A 10,676-nucleotide genomic window follows, 5' to 3' on the forward strand; every position below is an offset into this window, starting at 1 on the left:
AACTTGATGCACGGTAAAAAATGTTGGTTTATTTTTTCGTTGTGCATGCACGGAGAATTGAGAATACACATTTTATGTATTAAAATCACCGACAAACCGACGGGCCTGTCTATATTGCTTGATTTTCTCAAAATTGCACGCGGCGAACCCTTCATGAAAGGTACCGCCGCGCTTTCTGCACCCCGTTTACTTGATTCTTATGGGCGAATAGCATTGCGGTGTATCGTTTGGCGCGGCCGTACCTTTCGACAGTCATTCGCCGCGTGAAGTTTTGTGCAAGTACCCATTTGGGAACACTACAAACGCCGCGCAGTGTATCATATCCAGAAAATCTGACAATAGATAGTGGAATATATAGATGAGCGAAGATAAATCCTCTGTCTCCAAACGACCTGTCAAACGTGTCCCCAAACGAGCATGACGTCACGATTTCAATGTAAATGTTAAGGGCTGTGACGTCATACACTGAGGAAAATGGACGTATGATGTTCAATCAAACGCCTTATGAAAATTTGCCACAAGAAATCGGTATGAACTTCAATATGTTGCCTTATGAATGACGATTTTCATTTAAATAAAATCAAAGTGCGGCAGACTGGGTTCGAACCATGGACGTCGGGATCGGGAGACCGGTATGTAGACCACACGACCATCGACGCTTGAATACTTGGGAAGGTAACAGCGTATAAGAAGCACTTTTGGTAGAATAATCGGTCGAAGATTCATAAGGCGCCAGTTATGATTTTCGATAGTCCAGTTCGCTGAGTGTATGCGCGTGTGCACGGTCAAAAAAATTGACTCAGCCATGCTTTCGCTCATCTACACTGAGAACAACGCTGCAGTAAAAATTACCATTCTGATGGTTTAAATTAAATGCACAACACCACTTGATTTGTGCAGACTACATGTCGCATTTGTTTCGAACAGAATGTGCGTTTAATTTTACCATGGGACTGTCATGAACGCACAACGGTAAAATCTACCATGGTTCATGGTCAACTCCACTACAATATTAGGTAAAAATTTTAACCATGGAATGTTTTTAAAATGAAAATAATTTTCTAGTGAAATTAACTAATTAGATGCAGTTGTTGGACGGGGGAATTGTCTTATTTTCTCATTATTGTCATAACGTACTAATGTAGCTTGTTAATTGGCTTGCAACGGAAACAATTAGTTTACTATCGATAATTTATTTATGCATGTAAAACTAAACAAATGATTCACTAATATGATGGAACAAGGGGAACGAAACAAGTTTTCCCAAGCCGAAAAATACGGCATAAACAAGTGAAAAAAGCATAATTTTATGTGGGTTTTGTTGTCTTCTTCGGGATTTTTCGGTTTTTGGAAACTTTGTGTCGTTCCCCTTGTGATTGAAGTCATTCTCTAATCCGACTAGGAGGAGCATGATATTCTGGGCATCAGATCGTCTTGTTTACTCCGGAATAAATTCGCTCTGAAGTATGCCATCGAATGTTATTTTAGTTATGCGATGTTGTCTTGGGTGTTGTCCTTTTAATTTACTGCATCGAAGAAAAATACTGAACATGAGTTGTGGAAAAATGACTATTACAATGCATACAAACCTTTAACCCAGGAAGTACAATATTATTTATTTGTTCGAGTTCTTTCCCGAATTATTTATCTTTTTTCAAATAACAAATCGGCGTTTCGGAAGAATCTTGAGCAACGAAAAAATAATGTTCACAACACGATCACAACAGGCAATATGGCAGCCAGCAAGAGCAAAATATTCTGCATTGCATCATGCTTAGTTTAACTATGCGTATAGTAAAAATAACTGCATCAGTACCGCAGTTTTGAATACCGTGCAGTTATTTCAATAACAAATACAATCAATCTAACAATACAATACAATAGTATTTTCAAGAACAGATGCATAGTTAAAAATACTGCAACATAATTTTCAGTGTATAGATTCTACCTGGGAGGGAGCTCTCGATACTACACATCAAATTAATTATATACTGTCGTCATGCAACAAGTAAATTTTCAACAAGAAAGAACAATCAACGTATGCGCCACCTGAAAAGACAAAATTCATTTTTGCGTGTTATTGTTGTTATTGTGGATTTACTTGACCAATGGATTCGAAGGTCGGTTCACTTGCCTATTCCAAACGTTCCCTTTTCCAGCAAGGTTTGCCAAACTCAATCAATGTTTGGTAGATTACCTTGTTTTTTGCTCCTTATCTATCAAAACAGATGTCAAAACATCGGAAAAAGAAAGAGAAGTCCGAGGGGAACAGCAAAAAGCACGTGGCAGACTTGTCTGTTTTGACAGATTTTACTATGAAGACGGGTGTGAAGGTGAAAACGGCGATTTCAACGACCGTTCAAGGAACGACTATTTCGAACGGTCGGGTCCAATAGGGAAATCCACGTACAATATATTGCCTTCAAAAATTTGCTTGCCGAGAGTTTCGTTTTCGGCTCACACTGACAGCTAGATTTCGGCTCGGCTTGACACACACATTTTGCGTAACGAGCCTGGATTAAAAACAAAGAGACGCAATACTCCTACCTTTAACAACCTTGTGCTCGATTGGAACAACCGATTTGACAGCAAATGCGCTGTTCCAATTTTGACACTTCATCTCTTTGTTATGAGTGCAGCCTCTTTAATTTTGCGTATCTGTTTCTCCCTCCCAGGATTCTACTATCTGTAGGCCTGTCTAAAAGATATTTTAGGTACTAGATAAAGATTGTCGCTTCGGTTGCCTTTGTTCTGCTGTCCGGAACTGTCCGGAGCTGTCAAATCGTATGGATTTTCCTTCTTTGACATTTAGCTCCCCTATCCTCGCCAGCAAACGATGTTCCGGACAGCGACGACAGCGACAATCTTCATGTAGTAACTAAAATATCTTTTGCCTGCACTGTGAAACTAAACTATCCAAAATCGAGTGTGAAATCACTCAAAATTAAGTATTTTACTAATACTCCCTCTTTGGATAGTTTTATGTTCCCATTGATGGGTGATATTAACTTTGTTTTGAAGTCTAGTCCATTGACTCTCGCCTGAGTTATTTTGGTTTATATGTAAATATCCAAAATAAAGTGTTGGGACTTCAAGTTTCGGTTGAAAACTTACTTGACGCCATTTTAATTGATCGTTGTCTCCACCCGGGAATTGAATTTGTTAATTAATAACGAAAGCATAAAAGTAAAATGATTTTTAGTGAATAGTTTAAATTTATTTGATTGCAGGTAAGTTTCAATTGATTAATTATGAACAAAAGTGTTATTTATAAATTTACTATATGGGAATTTCAGGATTACTGATGGATGAAAACTCTCGGAATGACAAATTGCATCAAGGATTTTCCAGCGCCGCTCCTGTCCCACACCACTCCAAAGCGAAACATTCTTTCAGGTAGAAGCTATCATTGTGCGGCAGTAATGCTTCGATACCTAAGACGATCCCCACCGATGTGTATCCAAATGAGTGTCTAGTATACACGGATAAAAATAAAAAAGCTAAAAAGATTAAACTTTAATCTAAAACCGTATTCGGTCTATCCACTCATTGCTATGATTATTTTTCTAGTAAGCTAGTGGATGATTAATATAAATTTAATCATTGGTGATGATTATTCAATGTTTATCTAATGAAGATTGAAGAATTCAGTCTAAAAAATCTGTATTCCACAAAATGTAAACAATTTCAAAATTAAAAACGTAGCACGATACTCCAAAAAGTTATACATTTTTCTATTGAAATCATGATTATTTATTGTCCCATATAGACGAGATATAAATACTTATGCCCGAGATCATGCCAAGTAAAATATTCGCAGCGCGAAGACGGTCACCAATATCATCCATACTCTTGGGATTCGGCGAGAATCCAGGCAAGAAGACTTCCACTCCTGGTGTTTTCACCCGAGTTCTCACCATGTTGTGGCATTGCAGCTCCTAAAGAAACAATAATGAAAAAAAACATCAGTTTAAAAAAAATAGTCCACTGAAAAAGTGAATATTATCTATACCTACCGTCTTACGGTCAACCAGAGAAAACGGCGAGTCCCTATCACATTCAGACCACCAGCTTTGACCCATCCAAAGGTGCTGTTTTCGTCCCGCGAAGAAAACCGTATCCAACTTTATCATTCATCCTGCTCCAATTGGATAATGACGAGAACCAAATCCACCTGTTGCGACACGACTTCCTTCACCACCATTTGTCTTTCGATTTCCCATTTAGACTTATTGCTGTGGAAATCAAATGTGTTTTAAGTTAATGCTCCTCATCGCATTCGGTTTAGAAAAGCACTTACCCTTCGTAGGCCATCAAAGCTCGTTTTTTAAATCTTGCTGGCTCCTGGAAATATTCTTTTTACGGCTTGTCTGAACTAAATGGTTCTATAGAAAAAAGTTGACAAGTCCCAGCAGTAACGAAAATAAATCAAAGATAATATTAAATTCCCGAAAAGCATTACGACGAATAAAATAAAGAAAGCAGCGCTTATTTTGTAAGCTCTCAGAAGAATAAAATTTAAAAAAGCTTGAAAAAGATTAAAAATTAAGCTAAACACATTTTTTATTTTTATCCGTGTAGGAACGAAATGCGTTCATATTTTATTTATGCACTTGGTCTCGCACCGGTTGTTTCTATCAAGGTTGTTGAAGTGCAATCATGCTTCGCACCGGTGGTGAATATCCGGTTGCTATTGAGGCCAACACGGAAATAAATAAAATCAGGAAAAATTTTTTATTTATTTTCAAATCTTTCAGAACGCGCTCCAACTTTTGTAATATAAGTATGTGCGTAATGCATTTTGCGATTATCAGATTAGCTAGACACACATCTGCTAGGTGGCGCTAGCTTATATGCAATAATTTAGTGGGGTGGATATCTCGAGATCTATAAGACTTAGAAAGATTTTGTTTTCTACATAGTTGTTCGGGTAGCCATAACATTTATGATGAAGACTAGTTTAGTTTGGAATTCATACGCATAACGGCGCTAGTGTATGAGAAATAACCTGTTAGGTTAAATATTTCTAAATCCGTTAGAGTTAGAAGATGGTCATCTTCTACAAAGTTATCCGAATTATCTTTTAGGTTGGTTATTATGTAAGATTTAAAAGGGTAGTCAAAACCAGAAGTTTAGTTTGAAACCGCAATACTCGTTAGCGCTCGAGTTGAGTCGAATCGAGTCAAGTACGAGACACTGAAGATGGCCTTACTGTAGAAGTCGAAATAAGTATCTGTCAAAGGTACAACCAAGTGGTGGAATTAAATGGAATTGTACGAACTCGTCTTATGTCAAGTAACTTTGTAGAATACGGCAATATTCTGAAAATTCCAGATTTTGAGATATTTAACCTATCAGTTTATTTCTTATACACTAGCGCCGCTAAGCGATTGTGTTTAAAACTAAACTTGCTTGCATCATGACGGTTTTCACCACCCGAACAACTTTGTGGAATACGGCAATATTCTAAAAATTTCAGTTTACGAAATATCTAACCTAGCAGGTTATTTCTTATACACTAGCGCCACCAGGCGGTTATATCTTAATCTAAACCAGCGTTGGTCATAATGGTTTTAACCACCCGAACAACTTTGTAGAAGGCGGCAATATTCTAAAAATTACATATTTTGAGATACCTGACCTATGAGGTTATTTCCAATACACTAGCGCCGCCAAGCGGTTGTATTATTAACTAAACTTGCTTTCGTCATGATGGTTTCAATCATCCGAACAACTTTGTGGAAGACGGCAATATTCTTAACATTTCAACTATCGAAATATTTAACCTTTAGGTTATTTCCAATTCACTAGCGCCGCCAAGTGGTTGTATTTCAAATTAAACTTGTTTTCGTCATGATGGTTTTGATCACCCGAACAACTTTGTAGAAGACGCCAATATTCTAAAAATTCCAGATTTCGAGATATCAAACCTATCAGGTTATTTCATATGCACTAGCGCCGCCAATCAGTTGAAATCCAAACTAAACTGATCTCCATCACAATGGTTTTGATGATGAATAACCGAACAATTTTTCAGAAGATGGCACATTTTTTATTTATGCGTTACTCTATATTTCCGTGTGATGGTTTGGCAACGGTTGGAGCGGGTCGCCAAATTTGCCAACTCGCTATTCACCGAAGGTTGCGTTTGCATTTCCCAAACCCGTTTACCAACGACCGGTGCGAGTTCGCGTCATGATAGAGGTTGCTATTTTGGCTTTATTTACGCACTGGTGGGGATCGTCTAAGATAGTGTCCCAGATGCAGGTCATTTGTGCTTTATTTGTTTATGCTTGTTGCATTCCGGAAGCAAATTGATATCCATATAATGACAACAATTATTGATATTTCTATATGTAATACGCTGAATATGTGATAATTAACAAAACATGGGGGTGGGCAGTTTTTCATAGTCCCTAGAAATTATAGTGCTTGAAATTTTATTTAAACGTAAATCACAATGGCATTTATATAGAAATTTTCATCCAAAATTCACTCTTGTTTGATAAGTAAAATTCACCCAAAACGAAGTGTCTGGGAATAACTCAAAATTAAGTACTTAGCGAATAACTCAATTTTGAGTGGTTGCACTTAGCTGTCAAGTTGAGTGAAAAAGACCTAATTTTGGATTGTTTCGGATCTCCGTGTGTCTAATTCCAAAATTGGCAAAATAATTGAACGCCGTTCTACTTGCAGTGTAGTAACTCGTTCTGTCACTGCTGACATAAGCGATCATTTGACAAAAGAAGTCAAAAAAGAGTGAAGGAAAAATGCGCGAGAATCGACCAGCTGTTCGGTGTAAACATTATATGCACGCTTTGAGTAATCTACACTATAGATAGTAGAATCTATAGATGAGCGAAAGCATGGCTGAGTCAATTTTTTTGACCGTGCACACGCGCATATGACATCACAGCCCTTAACATTTACATTGAAATCGTGACGTCATTCTCGTTTGGAGACACGTTTGACAGGTCGTTTGGAGACAGAGTATTTATCTTCGCTCATCTATATATTCCACTATCTATAATCTACACTACTAAAAATCCACACATATTGTACGTGGATTTCCCTATTGGACCCGACCGTTCGAAATAGTCGTTCCTTGAACGGTCGTTGAAATCGCCGTTTTCACCTTCACACCCGTCTTCATAGTAAAATCTGTCAAAACAGACAAGTCTGCCACGTGCTTTTTGCTGTTCCCCTCGGACTTCTCTTTCTTTTTCCGATGTTTTGACATCTGTTTTGATAGATAAGGAGCAAAAAACAAGGTAATCTACCAAACATTGATTGAGTTTGGCAAACCTTGCTGGAAAAGGGAACGTTTGGAATAGGCAAGTGAACCGACCTTCGAATCCATTGGTCAAGTAAATCCACACATATTTATTGGCAAAAATAAAACACATTAATAAAGTTTAAAAAAAAATATTGGCAAAAATCCATAGATTTAACTTATGTTGTATATTAGCGCACACATAACCATTCTCCACGCGAACTACTAATAAAATCTATATCCAAATAAACATTATGTGTGGTCTCAAATTAGCAATTATTTAATTTATGTGTAGTTCTATATCGATTATATTAGGGTGGAGCTATTGCAAAAATCTATAACGGCGAGACATATATCTTATACAGATATTTTTGGCAGTGTACACAGCGACGTTAATTAAAATAAACCCTAAATAAAAATTCCTTCACAATGCTATAATTGACAGTAAAAATCCTATACCATCACTACAGAAAGCATTTTAGCTTAGAAAAATAACTCTATCATGAAAATAATGAACTTTATGGTAAACATTCTCAGATTAGCTTAGCTCAGCTTAGCTTAGACTGACTGTACCAATGGTTGCTACTCCGTGATTGATCAGAACTGGTGCAAATTGCACTACGATCCAAGTGAATAGTGGTTGGGATTTACCATCTATTCTCGAAGTGCACGTTTCAGCAGCTCTCAATTGATAATCAATAACGGCGCCGGCCAAGTCCTTACAGTCAGTTGGGAAAGGAAGGGAATGTTAGTGTGTGGTTATTGTTGCTACTAGAGCTATCTAGACCGAGAATACCTCTGCATCTCCACAATTACCACGGGAAGGACATTGTGTTAGTGGGGTGAGGTAATCAGAAACATAGATCGGGATTCACCATGGAAAGTGATGTGAAGTTGCATAAACTTCTATTTTACTAATTAATACGAATATTTTTTTATAAACAACAGTATTAGCATTTACATCTCTGATCATTTGAAAAAAAAAAAGTGTTCAATTGTTCATCCATCGCGAGGATAAACAATCAATTGCTCAAAGTGAGCGATTGTTTTTTGCTAATGTTATAAGTATTTCTCGCTCCATTCGCTGTTCTTATTAAAACCGGGTCGATAATAGACCGATCACAATATCTTTTATGATCGTTCAATTGTTCGTCCAACGCGAAGATAAACAATCAATCGCTTAAAGTGAGCGATTGTTCATTTGAATTTTTGGTAAAGAATGCACGTCATCAACAAAAGGACTGAAATGAAAACCGATAGATAACACATAATATTCTATAACTACACAAAACTACTTTATTTAGTTCAAAAGGATATGTTCTCATTTTCCAGGAATGTGTGTTGATACGGTTTAGAAGAACTAGAAAAAAAACGTTTGAAGTATATTTTCTTAGTATCTGACCCCTTTCCCGACCCAAACCGAAATCAAACTTTAAAGCGATAGTTTAAAAATTATTAACACTACTTAAAGCGCTAGATTGGGCAGATATAGATTTTTTTAAAGATGTCTAATTGGTATTGTTAGGTAGCACCAGTCGAAACAGAGCGCAAGAATTATTTTCTGGGTGTAATTATGATGAATACACGATCTTCTCCAAATTGGTGTAACTGTATTTACATTTGAATTATAAAACGGCGGTTATTTTTAGGTGAGTTGTGTGAATTTTTAAATTTACTTGCCAAAATTATAATCATATTTTCTGTTGTAATACATTGGCATTGTATTAATTGTCATTTTTATGATTATGGAAGATTGTAGAATCAATATTTTTGTGTAAATGATGTTCACAAATTATATACAGCTTGCTGAATTTGTTGCCTTTGTTCCTTACAAAAAACTGTTCAATGTTATGCCAAGACATTGTTAAGTCTATAGCCTCACAGTGTTGACTGTAAAGACCGTCACTCGATAAAGAGGCCCAAACATGGCGCAATCTGCTCGGCAGTGGCTTGTTGAAGATAGTTTGATGTTGAAGTAGCCGAGCAGGAATCAACAATTTTTCTTCAATAAGATTTAAATGAGTCAATACGTTGCGAATTACTACATAATCTTATTACTTATTCCTTCGAATTTCAAGGCCTAACACAACTACATGCATTTGAAAAAAGTTCATAGAAATATTAATATTGGCAAAAAGGGTAAGAAATAAAATAGGAAAGGAAAACTAAACAAATAAATTTAAAATAATACTTAATGGAAGCTCTTAATCAGGAATTTTAAAATCAACAGGAACTGTTGAGGGCCAGTAAAAATCTGGAAAAATTGGCTTCGCAAACGCTGTCTAGTTAAGCCATTTGTTACCGTTAAAAGTTATCATCAAAACTATCACATAAAAATCCGACGACAGATAGAAAGTTTAGGTTATTGACTTTCGTTTTATTTTTTACTACGTGGAAAACGTTACTTAGGACCGAAAAACAGCTTAACGCATATTAGTTTTCATGTAATTTTTCTTTGATTTATTCAGGACAATGTTGCGAAGATTTTGGGTGTAAATAGTAGTCTGACAATCAAAAATACGAGCGAAAAAAAAATCGTGTAAAAACAGAATTCTGTGTAATTGATGGTGGGAAAAGCTGTCATAACCGAGTTAAAGAACATACCTATCAGTAAAACTGATAAGTCAAATTTAAAAAAATGCTTATTAATTCAACCATACAAAAAAAGTAATCAGAAAGGGCTCACCGAACTTCCGTAATAATTACATTTGCCGTCAATTTGATGAGAAATTCGTCCGCAGCTTTTATGGGGAATCTCCGCGTTGTCATCCGCTTGAATTGAGGCACATATAGTGTTATTTTCCGATGGCAACTACACAATTTTTTTCACATTCACCGAAAAATACGTGACAGCAAATTTTAATTGCTGCCATCTCGCGCAATGCCTACTCAGACTCCATTATGGTAAACATTCTCAGATTGAATATAAACCCGAATATAGATTATTATTCGATAGCTGATAAAATTCATCGAAGAGTGCAAGCTCTAGTTCGCCTACACACATGTGAGAGCTGTTGTGTAAATCATCGCACAGATGGAGTTAGTGGAATAAATTGCCAAGAATTTTGAAGAACTGTATATTAGGCTTTCTTCGAGCGTGTACGCACACGCACATTTCACTCACACTTTTACTCAGTTTGTTTGCAACCACGAGCAGCTGTCACGGCAAAATCAAATGGGATTGTTTGCAACCATAACCGTGCGTTCGTGTTGGTGAGAAATGTCGGCGAGACCCTAATGGGAAGGCACGTCGGTTTGCCGGTGATGATACTACGCTGCCAAACGGCTTAAACTCACCATCGGTAATCTTGCTCTTAGGTACAAACTTAATCGAGAATTTTTCTCTCGGTAAATAAAAGTGGAAAGAATCACTCCGGCTCAGTGGTGTTGCAATGAAGAGTGA

General features: G+C 36.8%; 1 long non-coding RNA gene across 1 annotated transcript; it reads right to left on the reverse strand.

The window, feature by feature from the left end:
• Nucleotides 1–3,753: 3,753 nt before the first annotated feature.
• Nucleotides 3,754–4,557, reverse strand: LOC134221358 (uncharacterized). The gene is made up of 3 exons (XR_009982339.1): nt 4,301–4,557; nt 4,017–4,235; nt 3,754–3,938 (listed from the first exon to the last, which is right to left on the reverse strand). It is a non-coding gene; the product is annotated as an uncharacterized LOC134221358 (long non-coding RNA).
• Nucleotides 4,558–10,676: the final 6,119 nt, after the last annotated feature.

This window comes from Armigeres subalbatus, chromosome 3 (genome assembly GCF_024139115.2).
Source record: "Armigeres subalbatus isolate Guangzhou_Male chromosome 3, GZ_Asu_2, whole genome shotgun sequence".
In the NCBI taxonomy this organism is placed as follows: domain Eukaryota; kingdom Metazoa; phylum Arthropoda; class Insecta; order Diptera; family Culicidae; genus Armigeres; species Armigeres subalbatus.